General features: G+C 46.4%; 1 protein-coding gene and 1 long non-coding RNA gene across 2 annotated transcripts in view; both read right to left on the reverse strand.

Annotated features, from left to right (window-relative positions):
• Positions 1–1789, reverse strand: part of PITPNC1 (phosphatidylinositol transfer protein cytoplasmic 1) — a 215043-nt gene extending 213254 nt beyond the window's left edge. The window contains exon 1 of the mRNA XM_088802328.1: positions 1660–1789. The gene's annotated coding sequence lies outside the window, so the exon portion shown is untranslated. The remainder of the gene's footprint in view (positions 1–1659) is intronic.
• A 7266-nt stretch (positions 1790–9055) lies between these two features.
• Positions 9056–11461, reverse strand: LOC109448013 (uncharacterized). Its single transcript, XR_002137453.3, has 3 exons — positions 11378–11461; positions 11130–11245; positions 9056–11033 (listed from the first exon to the last, which is right to left on the reverse strand). It is a non-coding gene; the product is annotated as an uncharacterized LOC109448013 (long non-coding RNA).
• Between the last annotated feature and the right edge of the window lie 89 nt (positions 11462–11550).

The raw sequence follows: 11550 nt of genomic DNA on the forward strand, positions 1-11550 counted from the left end.
ATCCAGTACCAACACTGCCCCTAGATTCCAAATTCTGATCAGTAAATAAAGCCATTAGGAGGAGCTCAGATAGAAGTACACACACGGGCAAGCTGAACTACTGCAGCTCAGCTGCCCACGGGGTGGGAAGATCTCAACCTTTTCTAGAGATATTCCCGTTAACCGGTTTCACTCATTTGCCTCCCTCACTTTTATTTACACGGTCGGAATGCACGCTCCCCCCCCCAAAAAAAAAACAAAAAACCCTCTGCGGATCCACATGGCCTCCATTCTTGCTCAAATGCTGTCTCCTCAAATGCAGAACGTGTTCTGTTGGTTATTCGGGTGGGGGCTGCTATCGCTGGCAGCCAGCATCGCTGGGATGCGTTTTGTAAACTCGGAGCTAAGCTACTTTGATCTTACCTTGGCTTGTAGGTGGGTCTTGCCTTAACACTTGCTCCAGATGACAAATGAAGACAGCCCCTTGGGAGCACAGCCACGTTCTTAATGATCTTTTTCTCTCCCAAAGCACCTAGCCCCTTCCACAAAGTACTGGCTCAGTAACATCTGATAGACTTAAGTGTACTGTATGTAAATATCAATACGGTTGGGGTCGCCCGTTTCTTTAGTGTTGCCACACCAAGCCACACTTAGTGAGTTTCAAGTAGCTTTGATTAGCTTCATGCTCCCTCGCTGTCGGTGGACGGGCGCTAAGCAATTGTTAAATCACCAAAAAGGTAGGATCAAAGGGGGAATAAAGAGAAGCCGGGGCCTGCATAATCCTCCCTGAGTCATCATTTCCTGAATGGTGGAGCTTGTTACTTGAGGGGAACGGAACCTGAGCAGCTTGTGGAGGACGACCCCCGCCGCTCCACCGCGTCCGCGCTGCAGCAGCGCAACCCCGAAGCTGGGGCCGGACCCACACCCACACCCACGTGCTGGAGCGCCCTCCTGTGGCCGCGCCGCAGCCCCCGCCGCGCGTGGCTCGCCCGCAGACCACGCTACCCGCGGGTGAAGAAACAAGACACACAGAAAGTTTCCGAGCCAGGCGGTTTGCGTGAGGTCGAAGCCAGGTCCCCGCGCCTTGAGATGCGGGGCTTGGCGGGAGCGGAGCCCGGGCCCGTAGCCAACACGAGAGGTCCGGGCCCAGACGGATTCCCCCCCGCCCCCGCCAAAGGCTCCGAGGTGTTCCCCCACGGGGCGCGGGGCCTCCAGATCCCGAGATCGAAGGGCTTCTTCCGGTACCCCGACCTTACAGCAAAGGACAGGCGGGGAGCCTGGGCCCAAGCCAAGAGTGTATGCCACCCAGGGTCCCCCAAATCCAGCGCGCGCTTGGGACTCTTGGGTTTGCTTTATTCATTTTCTTAATTGGAGGGAGGGGACGCACCGACTACCTTTGGCGCATTCTGATCATCGATAATCTGGATTCTGGGTGTTCCCAAAGGGCCCACCTGGAGTCCACTGCCCCACCCAACGCCGCCCTGCCCCGCTGGGGTGACAAGTAGAAACAGCAATTCCCTTTCCTCCCCCTCCAGCCTCCAGGTTTTGGAGATAATGTTCCACCAGATTTCCCTGCCGCCAGCAGTGGACTCGCCGGCCAGGAGGCGGCGGCGGGGGACACGGCACCCCGGGGCTGGGGGCGGAGGACCGGGAGCGGGCGAGGCCCGGCGCGGCGCTTACCTCGTCCACGGTGAGCGGCATGCAGATCCGATACTCCTTCAGTAGCATGGTCCTGCCGGCCGCGGACCCCCGGAGCGGGAAGCGGCGGGGGGGAGCCCCCCAGAACAACAAGGCTGCCGCCCAGGCGCAGAGCAAAACGCCCGGAGCCCCTCACTCGGAGCCTGCGGGCGAAGCAGCCCCGGCTGTGCGCTCAGCTTCTGGCTTCCTCCTCTCCGCCCGAGAGCATGTCAAGGTTTGGGTCCGGGTGTTCGCGACTCCCCCCGCCTCCTTCTTCGCCGAGGTCGGTCCTCCCGGAACGCGGCGTTTCAAAGTCAGGGACCGAGGGAGGAAGCCCGCTAGAAACCGCTCTGATCCGCAGCCCAGGGCGGGAGGAGCGGCCGTCAGATCAGGACATGCCCGGTGGCGGGCGAGGGAAGAAAAAAGAGATTTCCAAAAAATTAAAACGAATGCATAAAAGTCACCCGCTCGATCCGCCTCTGAAACCAGACATGAACCTGGCGACCCCCCTTCTCCGGCCGGTCTGCCCAAGGCTAATTCACCAGGAACACACTGCAGCCGGAGCCGTAGATGCTGACTTTCCAAACAAAGGCTCGACCGGCTCCTCTCCCCGGGCGGTAAACAAGATTTCCTGCTCTTTTTAGGGCCGGTCCTCCAAGCTCCCCGGAGCTCACTGGGGGAAAAAGGGAAGCCGCCGGCTCTGCCCGGCTGGGGCCGGGGGTTCCTCCAACCTCCGCTCGCGCTGCGAGGGGCGGGTGGGAGAGCGAGCTGGCGCCTTCCGCGCGCGTCCCCTCCTCCGAGTCCCTCGGCTCTCCGAGCGCCGAGCGTGCCTGCGAGTTTGCAGCCACCTCGCCGGGGCCGGAGAGTCCGCGCGGAGCTGCAGTGTGCCTCGGGCCGGGGAGGTGAGCGCGGGAGGAGCCAGCGAGCGAGGCTGACATCAGCAGCGGCCGCCGCGGGGAGGGTAGCCCCATCCGGCCAATGGGGAAATGGCAAAGAATGTGGAGGATTTAAACAAAACAGCATGTCTCTCCCGGGCTGCTGCCAGACGGCCGGGCTGCCCCGGAGCCCAGCCCGGCCGGCGCTGGGGAGCAGAGGCTCCTGTACCCCTTACATCTGCTCTCTGGAAAGCTTTTGGTAACAAGAAATATCAGTGCTCCTTGACCTCTGACAAAGGTCTTTACAAATACCCACCACGAATGTTTTCACCTTGGTCCAGTCAGCAAGGCCAGCGCTGGAGAGGCGATGGGCTTTGAGAGCTTGAGAACAAACCCTTGCCCGGTTTCCTAACAGGTTTCAGGAAAGGAATCCTGGAAAACTGGGGAGCACAATAGTGGGAATGAAAATGAAGTACAAACACAGCAGAGGGAAGGTGAACGGGCCTCAGCCTTTCACCTCTCCTGGGCCGGCCTGCTCTGCAGTCTGACTGCGGGCTTCGCAGAGCAGCAGGAGTAGGTTTCCGTGTCAGCGCTCCGAAGTTCAGAAAGTCACCGCGAAATGTCAATGAAAATGCCTGGAGTGTTGGTATTTCATCCATATTAAACAGATCCCTCATTTCAACCACAAGAGGCACATTCTTTCGTTACTCAGGAAGCTGCGTGTAACTGCTGAAGTCTGTTTTTCATTTGTCTGGTATTTTTAAGCCTGTTTTTCTGAAAAGTTGCTGGATGAAAAATGCATCAGTCGCCTCTGTGCAGAATAACCTGCAAGCATCATCTTTTCTCAGAAAAAGATTCATGCTCTAACGTCCTGCAGCTATCATAGAGCTTGGATGGCAATATAGGTGGCCTCAATATTACAGTATTTTAAATTATGATTAATACATAATTATCCAATATAACTATGGTGAGCTGTGGCAAAAATCATCCAGATGGCTGGAGAGAATTTATAACTGTGAAGCGTGATACAAAGCCTGATAGAAAAATGATACCCTATCCCCAGTTTATATTTTAGTGAAAACTATTTTCTAGATCAATGCTTCCCAGAGTTGGCTCAGAAACATTCACAGCAACTAATTAAAGCTAAACCAAATTCCTCGAGGTGGAAAGTCTAAATCTGACACTGTAGTGTTGAGTAATAACACATTGAAAGCCTGTGATATGGAAAGAAGCTCAAGCTGTTTTTCTTTTTTCTACTTCTTACTTGAAAACGTGTGTAGTGGCTGCGCTTCTGGCACCTAATACTCTTCCCAGAGGCAGCTTGGGAATATACTGGCTAGCCACACAGACACATGCACCCAGGACATCAGACCATGTGGGATACAGTCCTGGCTTTCCAGATGTGTCCTGATGCTGATTCTGTAACTAAGGTATTTTATTGATGAATCTCCTTACCCCTCTTGTAAGCTGACTTCTCCACTGAACTTCTCACTCGTTCCATCTGCATGCCTGGTCACATCCATCTTGTTCAAGCACAGCTTTAATCCTACAACCTTCAAAACCTCAGTGATTCTCTGTGGTCTACTGAGCGAATTCAAATTCCTTGGCAGGAGGATCAAGGCTCTGAATCTACCTTTCCCACCACAGCCATTCATCCTTCCCCTGAGACTACTCTGTTGGCTGGAGAAGGCCTTCACTTTGCCCTGACCCATCTGCTCCTGCCATTGCCTTCACAGAGAACCCCTGCCCCGCTCCAGCCCCCATGGCACCACTTTTCAGCAGGGCATTGACGGTCTGTGTTTTTGGAAAGTGATTCTGATGACAGTGTGTTGGATAGGTTAGGTCAGAAGGACACCAGAGGTAGGAGATTATTATATTATAATACGGAGACATGGGGAGAGCCTGAAATAGACATCGAATGAAGAAAAGAGGATGAATTTAAAAGATTTGGAAAGGACTTGGGGATGGATTGGTTTTCACCACAACAGCCCTTGGGGGGTGGGAGGGTGGCAAATGGAAAGCTTATTCGTTCATAACTCATTCACACAAAGGGGAGAGAGCGCCATCTACTGGTCAGACGCATTCGCAAACTGTTTTAAGTCACCTAGTCAGCAAGAGTCTGGCAAGGAGAATTGTATCTTTGTTTCTTTTCAACCAATAGAATCCGCGATATCTGCTTCCAAAGAGCCTTGAAAGTGCTGCTATCATCATTCTAGGTAGTATGATGTTCCATTAACAACGTACAATCTACAGTTACTGATTATCACATATTTTAAAAATAGGGGTAGACCCAGAGGGCAAAAAGAGAAACAAAAAGTAAAGCTACCAGTGAGGAATGATATGACCAAAAGGAAAAGAATATTAGCCTACCCATGTCTGTGACAGCATTTATTCTCAGATGAGTGACAACCTATGAAGGCAGGGGTTCTCAGAAAGCAAGATGGGAAGAGCTGAACATCAAAATCAATCATCTAAGGAGCTTTTCCAACCCACTGTCTTCATCCAAATTCTGATGATGCACACTTGCCCCCCCACTGAAACCTCTTCTGTTTGTGTGAAAAACTGTAAGGTCTTGACCTACCTCTGCAAGTAGCATGTGAAAGAAGAGCATACTGACAGTCTTTGTGACTTCTTCAAATCATGTTTTTCCCTAGAATATCCCTGGTACTTCTAAAATAAAATACACGGTTCTTCCCATCTCCCTCTTTCCTACTTATAATACTTAAGGTCTGTGGGTCTGTCAAGGCCCATTGAAAGTCTTACCTCCTACCCAGAACCATTCTTGATAACTCTTTACCTTTCTAAACAACCCAGGAATTTTATTTGAACTATTCATTTTGGTTCTTGTTTGCATGCAAGTGTGGCCTTTATACATAAAATGTCACATACAGTGCTATAGTGTTTCACCTGTCTTCCAACTCCCCAACGTTTCCAGAAGAGACAGACCCTGTCCTATCTGTGTCATCTTGAAAACGTAGCCTGGTGTGAGGGATACTGTAGGTACCCAACAAATGTCTATTAGATGTGTGCATATATTAGTTCAGGGTTCTCAACCTCAGTGTTACTGACATTTGGGGCCAGATAATGCGTTGTTGTGGGGTCACCTTATGATTTTTAGCAGCATCCCTGGTCTTTACCCACTAAATATCAACAGCAACTACCCCCCACCCCACCTCACACACAGATACATAGTGCCAAATACAGTACTTATATGTATGGAAGGGGGAACTCCTGCAGTGGAGAACAACTGTATTAATGTAACTCAGTAATCTTATGTCAATGATTAGCTACTCCAAGAAGAAGCTCTTTTGGAGAGACTGACTTTCCTTGTCAAAGTCAGGGAGAAAAGGAACAAAACAAAACTGTTATATCACAGTAAAGATGTCCCTTTCTCAGTCTCATGCTCTGCTTTATGTTACCAAAATAGCCCTCGTTAAGAGCTTGACCTTAATCTTGATCACCTGGTTCAGGTAATGTCAGCCAAGCTTTTCCACTGTAAAGTTACTATGTTTCCTTTTTCATACTTCATTCTTCCAAAGTGAGTTATTAAGAGCAGCCCATACTCCAGGGAGCCCCACGTTCTTGAGGGCGGAGTATCTACATACATAATGTGGAGTTCTACAAGGTTTGCCCCTCCTCCCTCGTTTATTTATTCATTCCATTATTTATATCAGTGTGGACTGGTGCATGGTTATTCTATACTTGAGTTATAATTCCATACCACATTAACTTTGTTGCTCAAATTGTTCCAGCTTTGGCCATTTGGCCATGGGTAGCTCTTGCAGTTTGGGTCCTGTGTCATTTTGACATGGCCCCCTTTTTAAAGGCACTTTTTGAAAATCTAATGTTATCCTCTGCAATTAATTTTTGTTGTATTAAATATTTAATTCCAGCAAAGTCTATGTGTATGCATGGTTGTGTGTGTGTGTGTGTGTGTGTATGTGTGTGTGTGTGTGTGTGTGTGTGTATGTGTGTTTTAAACACCTATATGTCTGACTTTGCTAGGTGCTGGGCAAATGTTAAATTCATTTTGAATAAAACTACACAAAGCGGGGCCAGCCCGGTGGCTCAGGCAGTTAGAACTCCATGCTCCGAACTCCGAAAGCTGCCGGTTCGATTCCCACATGGGCCAGTGGCCGCTCAACCACAAGGTTGCCAGTTCAACTCCTCGAGTCCCGCAAGGGATGGTGGGCAGCGCCCCCTGCAACTAAATTTGAACACGGCACCTTGAGCTGAGCTGCCGCTGAGCTCCCGGATGGCTCAGTTGGTTGGAGTGTGTCCTCTCAACCACAAGGTTGCTGGTTCGACTCCCGCAAGTGATGGTGGGCTGTGCCCCCTGCAACTAGAAAACGGCAACTGGACCTGGAGCTGAGCTGCGCCCTCCACAACTAAGACTGAAAGGACAACTTGAAGCTGAACAGCACCCTCCACAACTAAGATTGAAAGGACAACAACTTGACTTGGAAAAAAGTCCTGGACGTACACACTGTTCCCCAATAAATTCCTGTTCCCCTTCTCCCATCCCCCCCAAAAAAAAAGAAGTTAAAAAAAACCCAAAAACTACACAAAACAAGTCCCAAGGCAATTCTTATGTGTAGACCCATGTATCAGGCCTCTATTAACACAGAGAATGCCTCTGATGTGTAATTGCTTAGACTGTGCAGTAAATGCTCATAAAATAAAAATTAATTGACAATGATGTGGTATAAATTGCTTCACACAGAGAAATAAAACAACAGCCTGGAAGTTCTGTGGCAGAAGTTGTAGTTTTGTCTTTTGTTAGATAAATAAGCTAATAATAAATTTATCAAAGCTTTACTTTTTATTGCATTGCCTATTTTTACAGAAATTGACAAAACACTGGAATGTTTTGAGATGAATTATGAGACTATATGTAACCTGTACTCACTGCAGAGAAATTTGAGTGACGCAAGAAAACACTGTCCTTGATCCTGAGTGTTCTTTAAGAGGAAGTAACTGTGCAACCATAATTTAGTGAACACACAGTGTGATTTATAGATGATGTAATACAGAATTGTACACCTGAAATCTATGTAACTTTACTAACAATTGTCACCCCAATAAACTTTAATTTTAAAAAAACAACCATAATTTATTGTCATTCTTTAATGCCAAAGCATATTTGACGTAGTATCCTAAAATGATGCCAACACATCTGGGAATAGTATTTCTTAGCTATGTAATGCCATAGAGATGTCATGCAATTTGACTTTTTGTGGAACATTTTAAATGTTACCAGAGAGAAAAAGAGGGAATTATGTTTGCTTATTTAGCATATGTAGTCGTTTATATCAAAACCCCAGTTTAAAAATTGCTTAGGTGACTGTAGTTAGGCTGAATACTGGCCCCCCAAAAATATCAGGTCCTAAACCCTGGAACCTGAAAATATTACCTTATCGGAAAAAGGGCCTTTGCAGATATGATTAAGTTAAGGATTTGAGAGATTATCCTGGATTGTCAGGATGGGCCCTAATTACAATCACAAGTGTCTTAGAAAGGCAGAGGGAGATTTGACACACACACAGAAGAGAAGGCAATGTGACCATGAAAGCAGAGATTGGAGTGATGAGGCCCCAAACCAGGGAATGCCCATAGCCACCTGAATCCGGAAGAGGCAAGGATCGGATTGTCCCCTAAAGCCCCCAGAGGGAGCATGGGCCCACCATACCTTGATTTTGGCCCAGTGATACTGGTTTCAGACTTCTGGACTCCAGATTGTGAGAGTCAATTTCTGTTGTTTTAAGCCACTAAGTTTGTGGTTTTCTGTTACAGCAGTGAGAGTAGATGAACATAACGCTTTAGTTATGACTTGGTTTACCTGATATAACTGCCCTTGATATGATGTAATTTTACACAGTTATTTTTCTTTACAAAATGATTCACAACAGACTTGAAAATACCAAGTTCTCCCATTGCCTTTAAAATAGGCAATTTACAAAAACAAATATTTTACATACATTTCAGGGACATTTCTGTAACGTAAGCCTTGTGGCTTTAAATACCATCAATATGCTAATAAATCCTAACTGCAAAACTCTAGCCCAAACGATTCCCCTGAATTTGAGACTCGTATATCTACTTGCCTTCTCAACACTGTCACTTGGAAATCCAACAGGCACCTCGAACTTAACAATATCCAAAACTGGGCTGCTATCCTTTCCCCCCCAACTTGGTCTTCCCTAATCTGCTCTTGGTAAGTGGCAAGCCCATCTTTCCAGACACTCAGGCTAAAAGTCTTGACATATTTGACCCCTCTCAGTCTATCTTCAGATTGTATCCAGGATCGAACCACTTCTTACCACTTCTACTGCTTCCACCACCATTTTCCTCTTGGATTACTGCCATAACCTCCCAACTAGTCTCCCAGCTTCTGCCCAACCTAATCACACAGCAACCAGAGTGATTCTTTTACTATGTGAGACAGCTCATGCCACTCCTTTGCCCCAACCCCCATTGGCTTCCCATCTTACTCAGATTAAAAACCCAAGTGCTTCTCATGGCCAAATTGCCCTAAACCTCATCTCCTGCAACTCTCACCCTCATTCATTCTGGCCTTCAAACAGGCCATACAGGCCCTGATTGCTCTCACTTCAGGGTTCCTGCTCCTATCTCTGCCTAGACTCTTCATCCCCCAGCTGTCTGCAAGACTCCCTTCCTTACTTCAGGGCTTAGCTCACTAGCGACGCTTTCTTTGACCACCTCGCAAACACTATCACCCCTGGCACGTACTTACATATGTGTCGATCTTCCCCTCCGTTAGAATGTTCCCTTCACAAAGCCCGGGACTTTGGGTCAAATATGTGCACAGCCAATACGCTGAACATGCCAGAAATGCCAAATATGACAAAAATATACCAAAAATAGTAATTAATATAGAGGCATATTATTTTCAATAATTAGCATCATAACATACATTACCACTGTTCTTTCGGAATAAACTTTTTCCAATCAGTATTTCTCCCTACCATTTCGATTCCTTATTCTTCCACTGCCAATTTTTCTCTTCTGAAAGCACATTCTTTCTTACCAAGCCACAAATTTAATCTCAGACTCACCCAAATAAAGGATTTATAAAGAGTCTGTGTATAATGTGGTACTCTTACTTATTTTCTCTGACCATTGCTCAGAATTTTACTTCTTTAGTTCACTTTAATTTTTTATTTCCTTCGCAAACTATCCCTTAGATTTCAATTTGCTTTCATTTTTCGTTACCTCCAAACTTAGTGAGGAAGGGCTTCTGTTTGGTGTAGGAACCACCTGCAGTTTTCTCTACTGTTTGCCTCTTTCTCAGAACCCCTCATACTTTTATTATTATTGAGTTCTGGAAACCATAACTCTGTTTACTCCACCACACCTTTGTTACTTTTTGTCTTTTAAAACTCTTCACACAAAATGTAAACCTCCAAATCCTTTTGTTTATTCTAGTCAAACCAACTGCACACCAAATATAGAGCCAGAAAACATACAACTGGGGGTAGCCAGTTAGCTCAGTTGGTTAGAGCGTGGTGCTGATAACACCAAGGTTGCTGGTTCGATCCCCGCATGGGCCACTGTGAGCTGTGCCCTCAATAAAAAAAATAATTAAAACAAAAAGCATAAAACTGGCTCCTAGAAATCTGTAAGGCGTTTTAGGTTGTCACAATCATTGTGAGGAGAGGGAGATAGTAGCATGTAATTGGGATGCTAGACATCTGCAATGCAACAAACCTGCACAATAAAATATTGTCCCACCTTCCATCAGACTTTTCACTGTCCTGCCAGACACCTACTTACATGTCTAAGGCCTAGACTCTAACTCCATTTTACATAGGCGAAGGAATTTTTTTGAAGTTTTAATATGAATTAAAATAATAATTCTTCTGTGTGAAAAACAATGTAAGATTATACTTGATAGAATCAGAACTTTACCAAGAAGTTATATACCATTTTGGAAAAATCATGCCACCAACAGGAAACCCTTTGATGCTTCAGGAACCAATAGAACACACCGACTGCAACTGTAGCTTTTGCAATTACAGTTATTATTTATGCATACAAGCAAACAACTACTTCTATTTTCTACTATAGACATGCTTTAGCCTTTATATTTTGAAATGTATATTGTTATTTTGCAATGTTTCTCCTGTACATTACAGCTGGGATGTTATGTTTTGTTTTGTTTTTAAATTATGTGTGCAGATGAGCTGTATTATACATGATTTTCATTACACAACAGTATTTTTAAAAAGGCTATTCAGCAGATATAAAGGGATGTGGATGCCAATTCAATTGAGAACCACAAACAACGGGCAGATTTCCCGTTTGCTTCTCAGTCTGCTGTTGACACTTTGACCACACAATACACAACCTCATTTTCATTTTCAAGGAGCCTAAGCTTTTTTTCTAGAGGGACCCTAGTAGTGTGGATGATAATAAAGGAAACTTGTATGGTCCTTAGAAATAGTCTCGCATATGTCATCTCTTTTGATGCTCACACGAGTCCTATTGGAAAAGCAAATAAAATCTCTTTTTAAAGATGTTCCTCACCAACTGTAAGTGTATTATAGTAAAAACGAAAACAAACCAAAAATACTTTACTCGAGCCGCTGCCGTATCTTCGCTTATGAGCTTTCAGAGATTCCCACAGATTAAGCCACCAAGACTTTCAACCAGGTGAAACCTTAAACTTTTTTCTTTAGGGCTTATTTCTGCTCCTATAAACAGGAGAAAACGAGATTTGAGAAAAGTTAAGCTACTTGCCCACGGCTCTGAGAAATCATAACATTTCAAAGCAGGGGAGTAATAATACAGAGGAAGGACTATTTTATTACAGGAGTTTTTCTCACCGCAAATTTTAGGTGAAAAGTCTGTCACCAAAGGCAAACTCGGACGTGGGCTACAGGGGCGAGCCCCGCCCCCCGCCCCGCCCCGCCCCCGCCCCGCCCCCAGGACTGTCCGTGGCGCTGCCTGACTGGCGTCCAGCGCAGGGGACCTCGTGGGGTCCTTGGTGCGGCCTCCC

This window comes from Rhinolophus sinicus, chromosome 12 (genome assembly GCF_057876585.1).
Source record: "Rhinolophus sinicus isolate RSI-liver-muscle chromosome 12, RSI-T2T, whole genome shotgun sequence".
Lineage (NCBI taxonomy): Eukaryota > Metazoa > Chordata > Mammalia > Chiroptera > Rhinolophidae > Rhinolophus > Rhinolophus sinicus.